General features: G+C 39.8%; 1 protein-coding gene across 1 annotated transcript in view; it reads right to left on the reverse strand.

Annotated features, from left to right (window-relative positions):
- The window catches only part of CNTLN (centlein), a 289,299-nt gene that overhangs the window by 98,401 nt on the left and 174,346 nt on the right, over positions 1–16,552 (reverse strand). The window lies entirely within an intron of this gene.

The raw sequence follows: 16,552 nt of genomic DNA on the forward strand, positions 1-16,552 counted from the left end.
CAAAGGAAAAATACAATATTATTCTCTGTAGAGTAGAAATCCTCTTGGTATAAACAGTGACTAACAAGTTTGTTAGAGTGAATTAGGCATTTCTTTTGTCTTGGAAACATGACATATCCAATTAACACTTCTGTACTCATGAAATAAATAGAACACTATCCTAAGGATAATAAAAGCTAGAATAGGTAGAATTTGCCGCCTGGGGAATATGTACCTTTACCATGATAATAATATATTGGTTCCCAAGTTTCATTTCTAATCCCCTAACACCATGGTGCTGAATTCATTTACAATACCCTTTCAGCAATATAAAAATAATATGCAAATACAATTCATCTGTTCTAATCATTTAAATATCTGCTATAGTTCTAAGCATGATATTTACTCTCAAAAATATGAAGAAAATAAGAATGAAGAGAGCTAACAATAACTAAATAACTCCATTAAAATAAAGGCTGAAGACTGATTTAAAAATACATTTGGTTGCTGCTTTATGCTCCTGGGGTATGTATAAGGCCCACTGGTGGTCTGGTTGACCATGCTTACTTGTGGGTGTTTGCTACAAAGTTTATTTCTCACAGTTGTGGATTTTATAAAGAATATTCAAGTAGATAGGCCCAGGCATGAAGAAAAGAAAAAAATCAACTCTCTGTCCTTGATTCTTTTCCCTGGCAAGCATTTTGGGATTTGGAAAATGAACAAAGAAGAGTAGCTAGAAATAAACACTTCTATTTTTCTCCTACGGTGGAAGTCACCTTACTGGAGATTTATTTATTTATTTTATTTTTATTTTAGAGAGAGGAAAAAGGAGGGAGAAGGAGAGGAAGAGAAACATCAGTGTGAGAGAGAAACACCAACTTGGTTGCCTTCTGCAAGTGCTCCACTGGGGACAGAGTCCCCAACCCTAGCACGCGCTCTGACTCGGAATCAAAACCGTGTGATCTTTAAGGTTTGCAGGGCGACACCCAACCGAGCTGCACTGGCCATGGCTGGAGATTTATTTTTTAAATGTTATTGTATTTGCTTTCCTTTCATTTATATTACTATAAAAATTCATTCTGGCTTACATTCCTTTTCAGAGTTTCATCTCTCTCTACTGTTTTTTCTTAACTTTTAGCTTTGCTTATTCATAGGTTAAATTTATTTTGTTCTAGCTTCTATGGTTTTCCTTTTCTCTTAATTCTTTTGGATTACATTAAAAATTAATCTAAATTAGTCTGGTCAAGATAGTGGTAAATGTGGTACTTACATCCTCCCACATCAAAATTACCACTAAACTACAGAACAACTATCATTCAGAACTGCCTGAAACCTGCCTGAACAAAAGTCCTATAATTAAGGATGTGAAGAAGAAGTGACATCAAGGCTAGGAGGAGGGGAAAAGACTCAGAATGTGCTGGTCCCTCACCCACATGTGGTGGTTAAAAACCAGGAGGAGTATCTCAGCTGCAGAGGTTCCCCTGAGGAGCCAGGGGTCACAGCTCCATATGAAGCCCCCAATCCAGGGTTCCAGCACCAGGGAAAGAGGTTCCTATAACTTCTGGCTGTGAAAACCAGCAGGACTGTAGCTGAATGAAAGGAAGAATTGCTGAAGTCCAGGCATTCCTCTTAAGAGACCCCCGCACAGAATTACTGGGACTCACTCGCTCTGAGTGCCAGTGTGGGGCAGAAGCTTGAAAGGCACCAGGGACATACAGGAAGGAACTGAGTTGTCTGGCTCTGGCGTATCAGGTGGAGGGGCAGCTTCCTTCTAGGCAGAAGTTCTGGCAGAGGCCACTGTTCCTTTGCTGAGCCCTCCCTGCACAGAAGTGGACAAGGGACACTATATCTAAGTTGCCATCAACCAGGCTCACACTGTTTGCCCCACCCTAATGATAACCTGAGATTTCCATACCAAACCCCCTCACACACACAACTTTTGGGTCCACCTAGGCTGCTTCCAGTGGCTTTTACATATAAATAGCCTACCTTGGCTCATGCTGTGAACTTTCCTAAAATTTCTGAAAGGTTCACAAACCCCAAACAAGTAGTATTTGGCCTTGGCACATCCCGTACCTCTTTCTAAGTGGCCCCAGGCCTGGCAGTAGTGGCAGCCAGCCTCAGTTCACAGCTTGGCCTTTTCTGGGCATCTCCAAGCCTAGCACAAGCAGCAACCATCCGCAGGTAGCTCTGTAGCTCATGCTGGGTGGCCCACAGGCAGGGCACAGGAGGTAGCTGATGTTTATCTGCACCTCCTACAAGGCCTCAGAGCCAGTGCACCCAGTGATCAGCTTCAGACCATATCACAGCACTACTGGAACACCTCCATGAGTGCCACACTCAAGGGGCAAAGTCACTGAGCACCAGAGCCCCCCAGTGAAGTGAGCCCTGCTCTGTTGGGTTGGCCCCAGCGCAGCAGATCCTCCTCCACTGCAGTTGAGCCCCTCCTCACAGCCCAACAGACTGGAGGTAAATCCCTCCCACTGACATGCCAACAGCCTTGATTTCTTTAGGATGGGGGCTAGTTATCCTAGAAACCAACCATTTGATTGGAGTTCTGGAATTTTCAGCCCCATACTTAGGACCTCCAGGGAAGGGGAAAGAGGCTAAAAATTGAGTCCAATCACCAATGGCCAACAATTTCATCTAGCATGTAATGAAGCCTCCATAAATACTCCTAAATGACTGACTTTGGAGGGCTTCATGCTGGTGAATACAAGGTGCTCCATGCCGCTCCCACTCATGCCTTGCCCAGTGCATCTCTTCCATTGGCTGTTCTTTACGCTTAGGGTAAAGTTGCCTCCTTTACCCTTGTGGGTAAACCAGTAATAGTAAGTAAACTGCTTCCTTAAATTCTGTGAGCCTTTCAAGCAAATCATTGGAACCTGAGAAAGAGGGGGGGTTACAGAAATACCAATTTTTAGCTGGTTGGTCAGATATACAGGTGGTGACCAGGGACTTAACGACTGACACCGGAAGTGGGACAGTCTTGTGGGACTGAGCTCCGAACCATGGTTCTGTGCTAACTCTGACGTTTGTGTCAGAATTGAATTGAATTAAACTGTAGAAAACTGAGTTGATATTCAGAAAATTAGAGAAATACTGGAAGAAAAAATTCACACATTCAGTATCAGAAGAGTTGTAAATAAAAACTCATAATACTGCTTTAGATAAATAGATTGGGTTATATATGTAATATTCAGCAAGACCTGCCATGAAAAAAAATTGTGTTAATTAAACATTGTTTCCTAGGCAAGATAAAAGCAGATCAGCCCACTACACTTAGAACCTACTCTCTCTGAGAAGTAACCCTCAGCTAATGAAAAATGAAGTCCCGTTTCTAAAGGATGAGTTGGAAGAGTAAGAAGTAACTTCTGCTACTGATGGACAGGAGAGAATCTCAGTCTTCAGACAACCATGGTGTTTAGCGTTATCTTTGTTGAAACCCAACCCATGAATCAATGTCATCAGTTAACTTTGAAAAAGAAGTAGGCCATTATTGTCACAAGCCACAATTATTCTAAGGGGACAATGAAATTACATAATGTTCATGAATTATAATGATGGTTTGACTTGACTTTTCAACTTAATAACGTGATGAAGAGGTATGCATGCAACAGAAACTGAACTTTGATTTTGATCTTTCCTGGATGAGCAATATGTTGTATGATATTCTCTTGTGATGCTGGGCAGCAGCAGCGAGCAGAGGCCCCCAGTCAGGCACAAGAACACAAGGGTAAACAACTGGTACTCTGCAGTGTACTGTGTTGCCAGTGTCTTTTGGATACTGTATTCTAAGCATGTTTATGGTAGGTTAGGCTAAGCCATAATGTTTACGTTAGGTGTATTAAATGAACTTTTGACTTCATATTTTCAGCTTATGAGGAGCATCTGTGTCGTCTTCTAGGAAAAGAGGTAAAAGACTAGGAGAATAGATAGGTTTTTAGGATTTTTATTTTTGTTTTTTTCTTCATTGTAAACTATACTCAGTAATTAAGCTTCTCTGCCTTAAACATAAAATATATTTAACCGAGGGTCCTCAATTCTGCTCATTCATGATGGTAGGTAAGGGAAACTTAAATATGTTATCTCTAATTCTTCCAGATAGCTAGGGGCAAGAGTATCACCCTCTTACTACTTTTACGGTATTCCTTCCACTCATCACTTTTAAATATTTTAAATAATTTATTTTCCATATTCAAGTGTTTCATTACATCTTATTATTTTCACATTTAATGAGTTTTGTAAAGTTTAACGTTTTTTAAAATATATTTTATTGATTATGCTATTACAGTTGTTCCACTTTTTCCCCTTTATTCCCCTGCACTGCACTCCCCCTTCACCCACATTCCCCCACCTTAGTTCTTGTCCATGGGTCATGCCTATTTCTTCAGCTTCTCCATTTCCCATACTATTCTTAACCTTCCCATCTGTTTGGTACCTTATTATTTATGCTTCTTATTCCCTGTACTTTCCCCCCATTCTCCCCCTTCCCCACCCCCACTGATAACCCTCCATGTGATGTCTATTTCTGTGATTCTGTTCCTATTCCAGTTGTTTGCTTAGTTGGTTTTTGTTTTTGTTGTTTTAGGTTTGGTTGGTGATAGTTGTGAGTTTGTTGTTATTCTACTGTTCATATTTTTAATCATCTCCTTTTTATTAGGTAAGTTCCTTTAACATTTCATATACTAAGGGCTTGGTGATGTTGAACTCCTTCAACTTGACTTTATCCAGGAAGCACTTTATCTGCTCTTCCATTCTAAATAATAGCTTTGCTGGATAAAGTAATTTTTATGTAGGTCTTTGCCTTTCATCACTTTGAATACTTCTTTACAGCCCCTTCTCACCTACAAGGTTTCATTTAGAAATCAGCTGATAGTCTGATGGGAACTCCTTTTAAGGTAACTGTCGCCTTTTCTTTTGCTGCTTTTAACATTTTCTCCTCTTTATCCTTAAGTAATGTAATTATTATGTGCCTTGGTGTGTGCTTCCTTGGGTGTAACTTTTTGGGGATTCTCTGAGCTACCTGGACTTTCTGGAAGTCTATTTCCTTGGCCAGATGGGGAAGTTCTCCTTCATTATTTTTTCAAATAAGTTTTCAATTTCTTGCTCTACCTCTTGTCCTTCTGACACTCTTATAACTGGGATTTGGAACATTTAAAGTTGTTCCAGAGGTACCTAAATCTCTCCTAATTTTTTTGAATTCATTCATTTGAAAAACCCCATAGGTTTTTTTCTTCATTCTGTTCTGGTTGAATGTTTCTTGCTTCCTTCTGCTCCAAGCCACTGATTTGAGTCCCAGTGTCCTTCCCTTCACTGTTGGTTCCCTGTACGATTTCCTTTATTTCACTTTTCATAGCCTTTACCTTTTCCTCCATTTTGTGACCATATTCAACCATTTCTGTGAACATTCTGAAGAAGATAAAAGACATAAGCAACAGAGTGTTTTGAACTCTGCATCTGATAGGTTGGCTATCTCTTTGTCGTTTAGTTCTATTTTTGGAGCTTTGATCTGTCCTCTCATTTGGGCCATAATATTTTATCTCAGTTAAGTAGTAAGGGGCTGAGCCTTAGCTATTCGACAGGGCAGGTCAACCCATGTCACTGTGTTTTGGTGCTGTATATGGAGATGGGGTCTGAGAGGGTACAGCTGCCACTCAGCTCTCAGTGGCCCTCAGTCACTTCCTCTGTAACCCACAATCAAATTGGGACCTTCTGTGCTGATTTCCGGGTGGTTGGGCTTGTTTACATTTTATGACCCTGTGGGTCTCTCCAACAAACTCTCCTGTGAGGCTGGGAGTTTCTCCTACCACCTCCATCCCCACAGGTTTTTTCAGTCAGAGATTTGAGGCTTTATTTCCTTGCACTGGAACCCTGGGTTGTATGGTCTGTCTCACTCCCCAGTTATCTCTCCCGGTTTATTTGCATGCAAATGCAGGACCACCCGCTCTGCCAGCCACCACCTTGCTGTGAGTCCTCTCCCCACCCCGCCCCCGGCTGCCTGTCTTTGCCTCTTTTACCAGTCTGGATGAATGTTTCTTCTTTAACACTCCTTGGTTGTCAGACTTCCATACAGTTCAATTTTCTGTTAGTTATGGTTATTTTTTGTTTTTAAATTTATTGTCCTTCTTTTGGTTGCATGAGGAGGTAAAGGGTATCTGCTTATACCTCCATCTTGGCCAGAAGACATCTTAAAAATCCTGCATTTAATCTTCTATTTCACTAGTTATTACATATATATATATAATAGCAACTCAAAGAAAGCATGACCTTAAGTATAACAGCAGCAACCAAAAGATTACACACATGCACATGTACAGAATGCATTTTATATGTAAAATGTATATAGAATACTTTGAGGGCACAAAAGAAAAAGGGAAAGAAAAAGTGTAGGACAACAGAATATGCCACCCCAAAATATGCCTCTCTGGTGTAAGAATTAATTTGAGCAGATGATTTTTAGAACCAGCAGACAAGGGGAAGCATGGAAAACATAGAAATTCACCCTCTGTAAGGGTAATTTACATTTATGAAGTAAATCCCCATTTGTAAGGGTATCTCCAGCTTGTACCAGGAAGAGAAGGATACCAAAAGAAGGTACTAATCATCAGTAAAGAAGGTACTAATTTAACATCACATAATAAACCTTACTCTTTATTAGCCTATTTTTTCCTAGTCAACTTCCAAATAGCTTCCTCTATTCACCTCATCCCTTCATCTTTTGTTTCATCTGAAGATATAATTTAATCCCCAATTCCAAGCCTTGGGTTATTTATTATTCCAAGTGAGCATCTCCCATATATGAGGTCTATCCAGCCACGTAATATGAAAAAGGGGCATTTATTGAAGAAGATACAAGATACAAGCAACACCATACATAGGAAAATGCCACCACAGTCCTCTTCAAAGTAGGCACCTTGTGACTTCACAGAGTCCTCCCAATTGCCATCATCAGGTCCGTTATATTTTCCTGAATCTTATAGATGGTCTGAAATCTCACCCTTTTCAAAGGTGATTTTAGTTTGGGGAAAAGTCAGAAGTTTCAGGGTGCCAAATCTGGGCTGTAGAGGGGCTGGGTTATCTTGTTGATTTGATGTTTTGCCAAACACTCTGCACAAGACACGATGCATGAGTGGGTGCATAGTAATGGTTAAGCTGCCAGTCACCAGCTGCCCATACCTGTGACCTTCTGAATCATCCAAATAGTTTTTGTGGAGGAATATTCAATTTAACACAAAATTTGATGCAGATTCATTGTTCTACTCACTCAGTTATTTTGAATGCCATGGCCACACAGTACACATGCTCACTCAGTGATGTCTACCACACTCACTGACAAGTACATGCTCATTGTTCATGCATGGGTATTTGAGTCCACTTTCCTTGGTGGCCAGGTTACACCAATGTTGCACAAATCATTCTCATGTAGACCTCAGATAGACCTTGTGTATTTATATGCCATATATATGCTAATATACTTGCTTTTTTCAATCTTGTGAATTTCTCTTTTTCTACAGGGGAGCCAGTTACAAATTTAGAAAAGTGGAGGGAAAATAATTTTTTCCTCTTCTACAAAGGCTTCAAATAGGAGATCATATTCTAATCTAGTCATGAAAGTCTTCTCTAGAAGATGAGTTAGTCTTTTCCAGAAGAACTGACAAGGAGAGAAAGGGAGTGCTATGCATAACGGTTCCGAAGTGTTCAATGGTAAAGCACACTTGGGGTTTTCTCTTGTTGATTATTCCATCCCAAGATAGAAAAACAAGGCTAACAATAGGAAAGATAGGCTAAAGAGGTAGGCATCAGCTGTATTACAGTGCTTTATCCTGTATCTGCAGGAAGTCAATAAAAAAGAGAATAATATGAGGTTGAGACATCTGCTCATTGACATCCAAGAATAGGATCGGAAAGAATGGTCTTGTGCTAGAGCAGAGAGCAAATATAAGTGGTGTGAAGCAAAACTGCATTCTGACCATCCCTTCTTTATAAAATGTGTTGCATAGGTTTAGAAACTTCTTATTTATTCTCTTTATGTTTGTATGTACTTAAGTAGGCCCTCAATATATTAATGGCTATATAATTAAATTATGGACATAAAGAATTACTTAAGGTTAATTATTCTAAAAATTAAATATTTTGACACTTTTGTTTTTAAAAAAATTGGCTGCATTTGAAAAAACCTGAACACAACCCCCCCTCCCCTTATTCATTTAAAACTGAAAGTCTTAAATAAGAAGACTTTCAAAGTCTTGAATATTTCAAGGCCTGATTTTTTTATCATGTCTTTTTGGTATGCATCCACCTGCAATCTTTCCTTAACAGTAAGCAAACTTGAGCTGTTTGCCAGAAATTCTAAGCTCAATTTTTATGCTACTCAACTGCTATGAAAGTCCCAGTGGTTTCTTTTCATGTAATATTTACTAAGGACAATCTGAAATTTACAATCCATTTTTTCTTAGATACTTTATTCCTGGATTAAGCCAGACCATATAGAAAGCCACATGTTGTAACATTTATAACTGCCACGGTATACTTTTTTCATTGCTTTATACTTTTATATCATATTATGTTAGATTATTATTCAGCAAATGCTTACTCCCTCCTCAACCTTCATGGGATGAGTATAGACCTTGTTTCATTGATGTTGAGCTTGACCAAATGAGTTGCTTTGACCAAAAGAATGCTGGTATAAATGAGAATGTGCCCAGGATAAGCCTATAAATTAAGTCAATTTCTGCTCTCCCCATGCAAGTTTCCAACACCTTGTAAAGAACATGCCCTGGTAGTCACTGCCCTCTTCAGCCTTGCCTGAGATTGAGATGTGTAGAGCAGTGGCAACTCAGTATGAAGTCTGAAGCTGAGATGTCCAAGTCAAGCAACAGAACTATAGCCTGAAGCACGTACACCCCACCTGATCTGCAGAAACAGTAAGCAAGAAACCATTCCTGCTTCCTTACCAATCCTCCTTCTCCTGGATCCAATCTTCCACTCTCTTTGAGTTTCAAAGCTCTCCCAGCTCCATTTGATACCTAATTTAAGGCTTCCTTCTTTTCTGGTTTAAGGCGTTGTTTGTAAGTACTAGGTTAGTACTTAGGCCTAGAACATCACTGTTCCGCTTAGGTCTGACTCCTTTTGGACCTGAACTACATACAGTATTCCTATTCCATTGGAACCGTGCTATTCAGCTTCTGGCTGATTCTTTTGAAATCAGGCTGTTCCCTTTGGGATAGTGCTTGTATTTGGCCTGCAGGCTGTTTGGGCCTTTGCTCTAAAGAAAAGGCCTTTGAAAATCAGGATTCCAATTATCTAAACACTTTGAGGGTGCACCATCCCATCCCCCACACAATTTTATGTTTAAAAAAGGTGGTCCATCCTCATGTGAATTTATAACTAAATGGACCAATGTGACCAAAAGTAATTTAGAATAACAATAACCATTATGGGGAACTTTTGAAATCACCAAACTTCCTTTTCTTAAAATCCAATTAGACAATCACAGCTCTGCAATTCGCAAAACTCAACGGAATGCCTATTTTGACTAGGATTTTGAGGCTTCCTACTGTTACCTGGAGTCTAATATTAAATGTTACCAGGAATCTAATATTGCTTCGTTGAAAAATAAAATTTTAAGACTAACTGAGGCAAACTAATGATTAGAGAAAAACTAAAAACGTTCTGAAGTCTCATGTTCCTCTCCCTCCGCTTCTTTCTACCAGGCTCCGCCTTCAGTCCCTTTAAAATGAAGCCCTTCTGAGGACGAAAAGGTTAAAGTCCCAATATCTTATATTCTCTGAAATAAGCCTGAACTGTGATCAATATACAAAGATTTCCACATAGTAAATGAGGATCCCCACAGTTCAGCTGAAAAACTTAATATAGTCATTTAAACTTATTAACCTAGTTTCTCTGACTTATATTAGTTATTTCACAGGCTTGCCCATGAAGTCCAGGTTCAGCATTGGATGAAAACTTCTAATTCAAAAAACCCTGGAAGGTCTCTAGAATTACCACCTGGAGACTATCTCACTGACTTATTATATAATCAGGCAAAAGAAATCACTAACTGCCATCATCGGGCAATCCCTAAGGCTTTCCCAAAGCCTGTTGATTGGAATAAAATTCAGACTTGTTCACAAAAGTCTGATGAACCTGTTTATGACTATTAAATTGACTTCAGATTGTTTTCCAAGAAAATTTTGGTCTTCTTTCAGATGCTGATTCCACTCAGGTAGCTTTCCACTGTATGTTTATTAACAGGCTGAACCAAGACTTTTTCTTTTATTGGGTTGCCCAAAAAGTTCATTTGTTTTTTGTTTTTTATCTGTAGGATGATTCTAGTAGGGCTTAGTTGTCTTTAACTTCATTCAAAACAATTTTGTTAGATTGTATGGTGACAGCTATCATAACATGCATTTTTTAAATTTAAATTATTTTATTGTTGTTCAATTACAATTGTCTGTATTTCCTCCCCACCTCTCCCCCCACCCCCCCAAACCCACCTCCCTCCCTTATTTCCACCCTCCCCCCTGGTTTTGTTCATGTGTCCTTTACAGTAGTTCCTGAAAACCCTTTCCCCCACTGTCCCCCCTTCCCCTCCCCTCTGTTTATTGTTAGATTGTTCTTAATTTCAATGACTCTGGTAATATTTTGTTTGCTTTTTTCTTTTGTTGATTATGTTCCAGTTAAAGGTGAGATCATATGGTATTTGTCCCTCACTGCCTGGCTTATTTCACTTAGCATAATGCTCTCCAGTTCCATCCATGCTATTGCAAAGGGTAAGAGCTCCTTCTTTCTCTCTGCTGAGTAGAATTCCATTTTGTAAATGTACGATAGTTTTTTGACCTACTCATTTGCTGATGGGCACTTAGGTTGCTTCCAGCACTTGGGTATTGAAAAAAAAGATCAAAATTGGTGAATTTTTGTGTAGCCATGTTAATATTGAAGATGGAAGAAAATACATTTTTGGCATAATATGCTTTACTATTGAAAGACAGAATCGTAAAAGAAAGGTAAAAATGCAACTGAAATGCAGGAAAAAAAAGATTTACGCTCTCTGTGGAGAAGGTGCTGGGACTCATTGAATGTGTCAAAAGTGGTTTGTAAAGTTTTGTGCTGGAAATTTCTTGCTGGACAATGCTCCACATTTGGGTGGGTCAGTTGAAGATGATAGCAATCAAATTGAGACATTAATTGAGAACAATCAATGTTATATCACATGGGGATAGCTGACATACTCAAACTATCTGAATCAATAAAGTTATTAGTTAAAATTAAAAATGTGTGTTATGGAAAAAAACCTAAATGTACTTTTTGGCCAACTCATTAGTTAAAAGAACCAGGATGAAATGGGTAAACTATGTCCACTCTAAATTTATATTTGGCAAATCAGTTCGCTCACACTCTAGATAAGGCACCTAAAAGAAATACCACTAAAGTTCTTAATTTTCAACTCTGGCAAATGAAGGTAGCTATACAAAACCAAAAGCTTCTTAGTTTCTGCTATTATCCCAATGAGCCAGGACACCAGAAAAGTGACTGTCACAAATTTGAGTACTTCAGACACCTTCAGCCTTCTAACCAGTCCTTCTAGTGTCCTAACTTCCAATGACAGGACTCCAAGGAATAAGGGCTCCTCCCAATCCTCCTCTTATTCAACTCGGAGAAACCTCTCTCCAGAGTGTGAATTAATCCATCTCTATTGACCCAGAAGCCACTCTCTCGGTGGTCAACCCCACTGCTATGAAGCAGCTCCTGTCTTAAAGTACTAAAACAGTTTAAATGGTGGGGATCTCTAACAAACCTCTAGTAAGTTCTTATCTTTGAACCTATCTATTCCTTGAGAGATCCTCACCATTTTCTCCTTAGTTCCTCCACCTCTACTCATTTATTAGGCCAAGATTTGTTATAAAAGTATCATGTTGGAATTTTTTCTTCCAAAAGAGGGAAATAGTTCTAGAATTTGATAGTAGCATCGAATTATACAATCAGGTGAATTAAATGACTCTTGGACAACTTTTATATTCTCTGTTTCTGACAGTACTATGGCTGAATCTGGGAGCACTGGTCATTTGTCCCTATTGGTTTGGCTGCCATCCCTCTTTATGGGCAAAATCTTCAAATGATAGTAGTAAACACCCACAGTGCACCTCCTATCAAGATTCAGATACAACCCTTAAGACCTTTTTCTAGAATCAATCAGTACCCCACAAGTAAAGTGGCCCTTCAAAGTATAAAGCTTATAAAAGAAAACCACAAAACTCAGATTTCATTATCCTTTGCACTAGTTCCTGTTGTACTCCTTTTCCCTTTGAGAAAACCCAAGGGCCAGGAGTGTAGGTTTATCCAGGACCTCCAAGTGATACACAACATTGATATCCTTTGGCATCCTATCGCTCCTAACCCTCATACACTGCTAACATCCACCCCAACTGAAAGTAAATTCTTCATTGTGACTGAGGTATGCAGTGCACTGTTTAGTATCAGTTGATAAAGCTTGCCAGAATCTACTGGCTTTCACTTGGGAAGGGAAACAATCCACCTGGACAGTAATGCCTCAGAGTTCTACTGAGACACTTCTTATTTCTCCCAAATCCCAAAGGCTCATCTGGGTGACATGAAGTTCCCTAGGGGTTCTACTTTGTTTCAGTATGCGAATGACTTTCCTCTTTGCTCTTCCTTCCAAGTCTCCTCACAGAAGGACAGCATCTACCGGCCAAAGCTTTTAGACTTTAAGGAATATCAGGTGCCCTTGGAGAAAATGTAGTTTGTCCAAATCCAGGTTTGATATTGAGAGCAGTTGATATCAGAACCAGGGTTGCACCTAAATCCAGATAGACTTCATGGTGTCTTAAGGTTCCTCAAACCCAAAACTAAGTATCAACTGCAAGGTTTTTTTGGCTTAGTTAGTTATCACTGAAAATGAATCCCAAATCTCTCTCTTATGGCCACACCTCTGCACGTTTTACTGAAGAACTACAACCTCAACCCAATTTTATAGGAAGAGCAGGACAGCACAGCCTTTAAAGCAAATGCACTTGCCCTTGGGCATCCCAATACTAGGTTCCCATTTTCCTTTTCGCATATGAAAAGGAAGGGAATGCCCTTGGGGTATTCATCCCAAAACACATGGAACACCATCAACCAAAGGGTATTCAAGCCACTGACTGGACCCTGTGGCACCATGGAAATAAACCACCTGACCTTAGAAATCATTATGGTGTCCCCTAACCATATTTCTACTCCATGCAGTAGAAGCTCTCCTGAATTCTTATCATACTCAACCATTTTTCAGTCACATGCCTCACCTCCTATGAAGTCCTTTTGTTAACTGCTCTTCCCATAACTCTTTCATGTTTTTATAACCTTAACTCTGCTGCTCTTCTCACCTCTATTACCAACAGTGCCCTGCACACCTGCTTAACCCTGATGAGTCACCTCCTGATCACTAGTGATGATCTATAGCAGGGGTGTCAAGCTCATTTTCACTGGGGGCCACATCAGCCTCATGGTTGCCTTCAAAGGACCGAATGTAATGTTAGGACTGTATAAATGTAACTACTCCGTAACCGTTAAGCAAGAGCTTGGTGCTGCCGCTGGGAAGAAACAAGGTAGAAGGCCAGATTTGGCCTGTGGGCCTTGTGTTTGTCACCTGTGATCCATAGGAAACTACTTTGAGTAACATCGACTTCTCATGGCTCACTGATAGTTCTTTTTTTAAGTATATTTTATTGATTATGCTAACATAGTTTTCTCAATTCTTCCCCCTTTATCCCTCTTCTGCCCTTCAACCCCAACCCTCTAGCATTCCCCACTCCTTAGTTCTTATTTAATAAGTCACTGATAGTTCTTATTAAAAAGTGAAAATGCAAATATTGTGCTGGATATGCAATATCAACACACCTTGATGTAACCTAAGTTTACAAGGCAGGTTGCCTTTGGCTACTACAGCCCAGTTCTAAAAAAAACTTATTATAAGTTCTCACACTTAATACTAATAGAAGATACGCTTTTGGAGTAGTAGCTCATGATTTTGGAATGTTGTGGAAACAACGTAGCTTCCTTACTTCCAGCAGAAATAAAACGTAAAAATGGCCCATATGTTCAGGAATCACTGGATGCTATGTTTACTTGATGACTTAGCTCTTATTAAGATCCCAAGGCATTCTAAATTTGACTCTGGAAGCAAAGAGAAATCACCCTGCTGACACTTTCACAAGAAATGCTGCCTTTTAAAGGAACTGGCAGCATTTAAGCCTTTGTCATTGTCCAAAGGAACATTTTCCCAAATGATAAATTAGGAAAACCAACTATAGAAGCCCAAAACTTGGCCTCAGAGAAGGAAAAATAAGATTGGAAATCCAACAATTGCTGGTTTAATAAAAAGAGAAAGCTCTAGTTCAGGCCAAATAGCAACCCAATCCCACCAAAGATTAAAATCCCCACTCCTAACTACTATATATGAAGTAAACCATTGGTCCACTGACAAAACGATAGCCTTCACGAATCAGTATTGGTGGGGAAATATTAATAAAGCTGCAAAACGCACTTACCTCATTTGTCCTGCTTGTCCAAAGCACAACCCGCTGAAGCCTGTTCACATTGCTCTAAGACATTTTAGATTGCCTAATGGACCATTTGAGGGCTGGTAAATGGATTTCATACAGCTTCCCCTGTCTCATGAACATAAATGTGTTTTAGTCATGGTCTGTATGTTTCCTCAGAGGACTGAAGCTTTCCCTTGTACACAGGTTACTGCCTCTTGTGGCTAAAATCCTTTTGGAAAAGTTCAGCTCTACCTGCAGATCCCCTCTTGAACTCTACAGTGACTGGAGAACCCATTTTATCTATCAGGTGCTTCGACAAGTCTGTACTATTTGGCCAGTTTTACAACACTTATATTCGCTTACCACTCTCAATCTTCAGGTTTAGTTAAAAGCACTAACAGTACTATTAAGACTCAGTTATGAAATTCTGTAGAGGCTCTCCAAATACCTTCACTAAAAGCACTGCTATTGGTCCTTGAATATCTCAGATCCATCCTCTTTCCAATTCATAAACTCTTTACTTTTAAGATAATCACAGAGCACCCTATACACTTGGTCCTTGCCTCTTCTGATCTACAGCTGATGAAAAGAGATACAAATCAGTATCATAAAAGCCTAGTATCTTCTATCAAACTTAACCATGTTCTGGTTGGTGGAGCCATCTTTTCACGGAGCAATCCAGGAAGATGAAGATCCTAAGCAGTGCACTTTCCAACCTGGAGATTTCATCGTCTACTGGAAAAGACACCTCCAGAAAGATTCTCTTCAACCTTACTGGAAAAGCCCCTATCAGTTACTGCTAACCAGCCCTTGTAACCAAACTCCAGGGAATAGATGCCTGAATTCAGGCGACACATCTACAGAAAGCACCTAATTCTGACCAGACCCACACACCATCTGCTGAACAGATGATAAAGATTTCCCTGATTCTGAAGTAGATGAATTCTGATGAAACAGTTTTCCCAAGATTTCCTAACCAGGAATACTGACAGTGGCCTGCCAGACCTTTGATGTTGACTCAGTGCTTCAGATGGTCGCCAATGCCTATGATCATGATAACATGTGAACTTCAGATAAAGAGTGCCTGAGAGTTCTCCTTTTATCCTTCCTCGTTACTCAAACATGACTACAATTGGTTTCCAGTCTCTGTGCTTCCCCTCAGATGACCTTATTTGTTTGTTCTGGGGTGACGGTAGCTTTGAGGACACTTTTTTCCATTCAGACTCAGTACTCAGCACTTTCCCTCTCTGAGTCTTCCCTCTCTTCCCTCATCCAAAACCCAGGTCAACAAAAATGCAGGAGACTTTTGATCAGGGCTCCTCTGGCAGTGGGATAACCCCTATGTCTGTGCTAATCCAACTGGTCCTCAACTGGAGTGCAGTGCCCAGGGGGAGGTGGAACAGAGAGAGCTGGTGCTTTCTCCACTTCAGTCTCTTGCACATAGAATATGTGATTAAATCCTTGTTTATTACTTTCATTTTTGTCTATTACCTTTTTTAAAAAATATATTTTATTGATTATACCATTACAGTTGTTCTATTCCCCCCATTCATTCCCCTCCACCCGCACCCTCCCTCCCCCACCATTCTCCCCCCCTTAGTTTATAACCACGTGTCTCAAGTTCTTTGGATTCTATATTTCCCCCACTATTCTCACCCTCCCCCCTATCTATTTTCTACCTACCATCTATGCTATTTTCTGTGCCTTCTCCCCCCTTCTTCCCCTCCCACCCCCCTGTTTCTAACCCTCCATGTGTTCTTCATTTCTATGGTTCCACTCCTGATCTAGCTGTCCTCTTGGTTTGCTTTTGTTTTAGCCGTGGTTGTTAATAACTGTGAGTTTGCTGTCCTTTCACTGTTCATATTTTTCATCTTCTTTTTCTTATATAAGTCCCTTTAGCATTTCATATAATAAGGGGTTGGTGATGATGAATTCCTTGAACTTGACCTTATCTGAGAAGCACTTTATCTGTCCTTCCATTCTAAATGAAAGTTTTGTTGGATAAAGCAATCTTGGCTGTAGGTCTTTGG

This window comes from Sturnira hondurensis, unplaced genomic scaffold (genome assembly GCF_014824575.4).
Source record: "Sturnira hondurensis isolate 20B ecotype Veracruz unplaced genomic scaffold, ASM1482457v3 Scaffold0013559, whole genome shotgun sequence".
NCBI lineage: Eukaryota > Metazoa > Chordata > Mammalia > Chiroptera > Phyllostomidae > Sturnira > Sturnira hondurensis.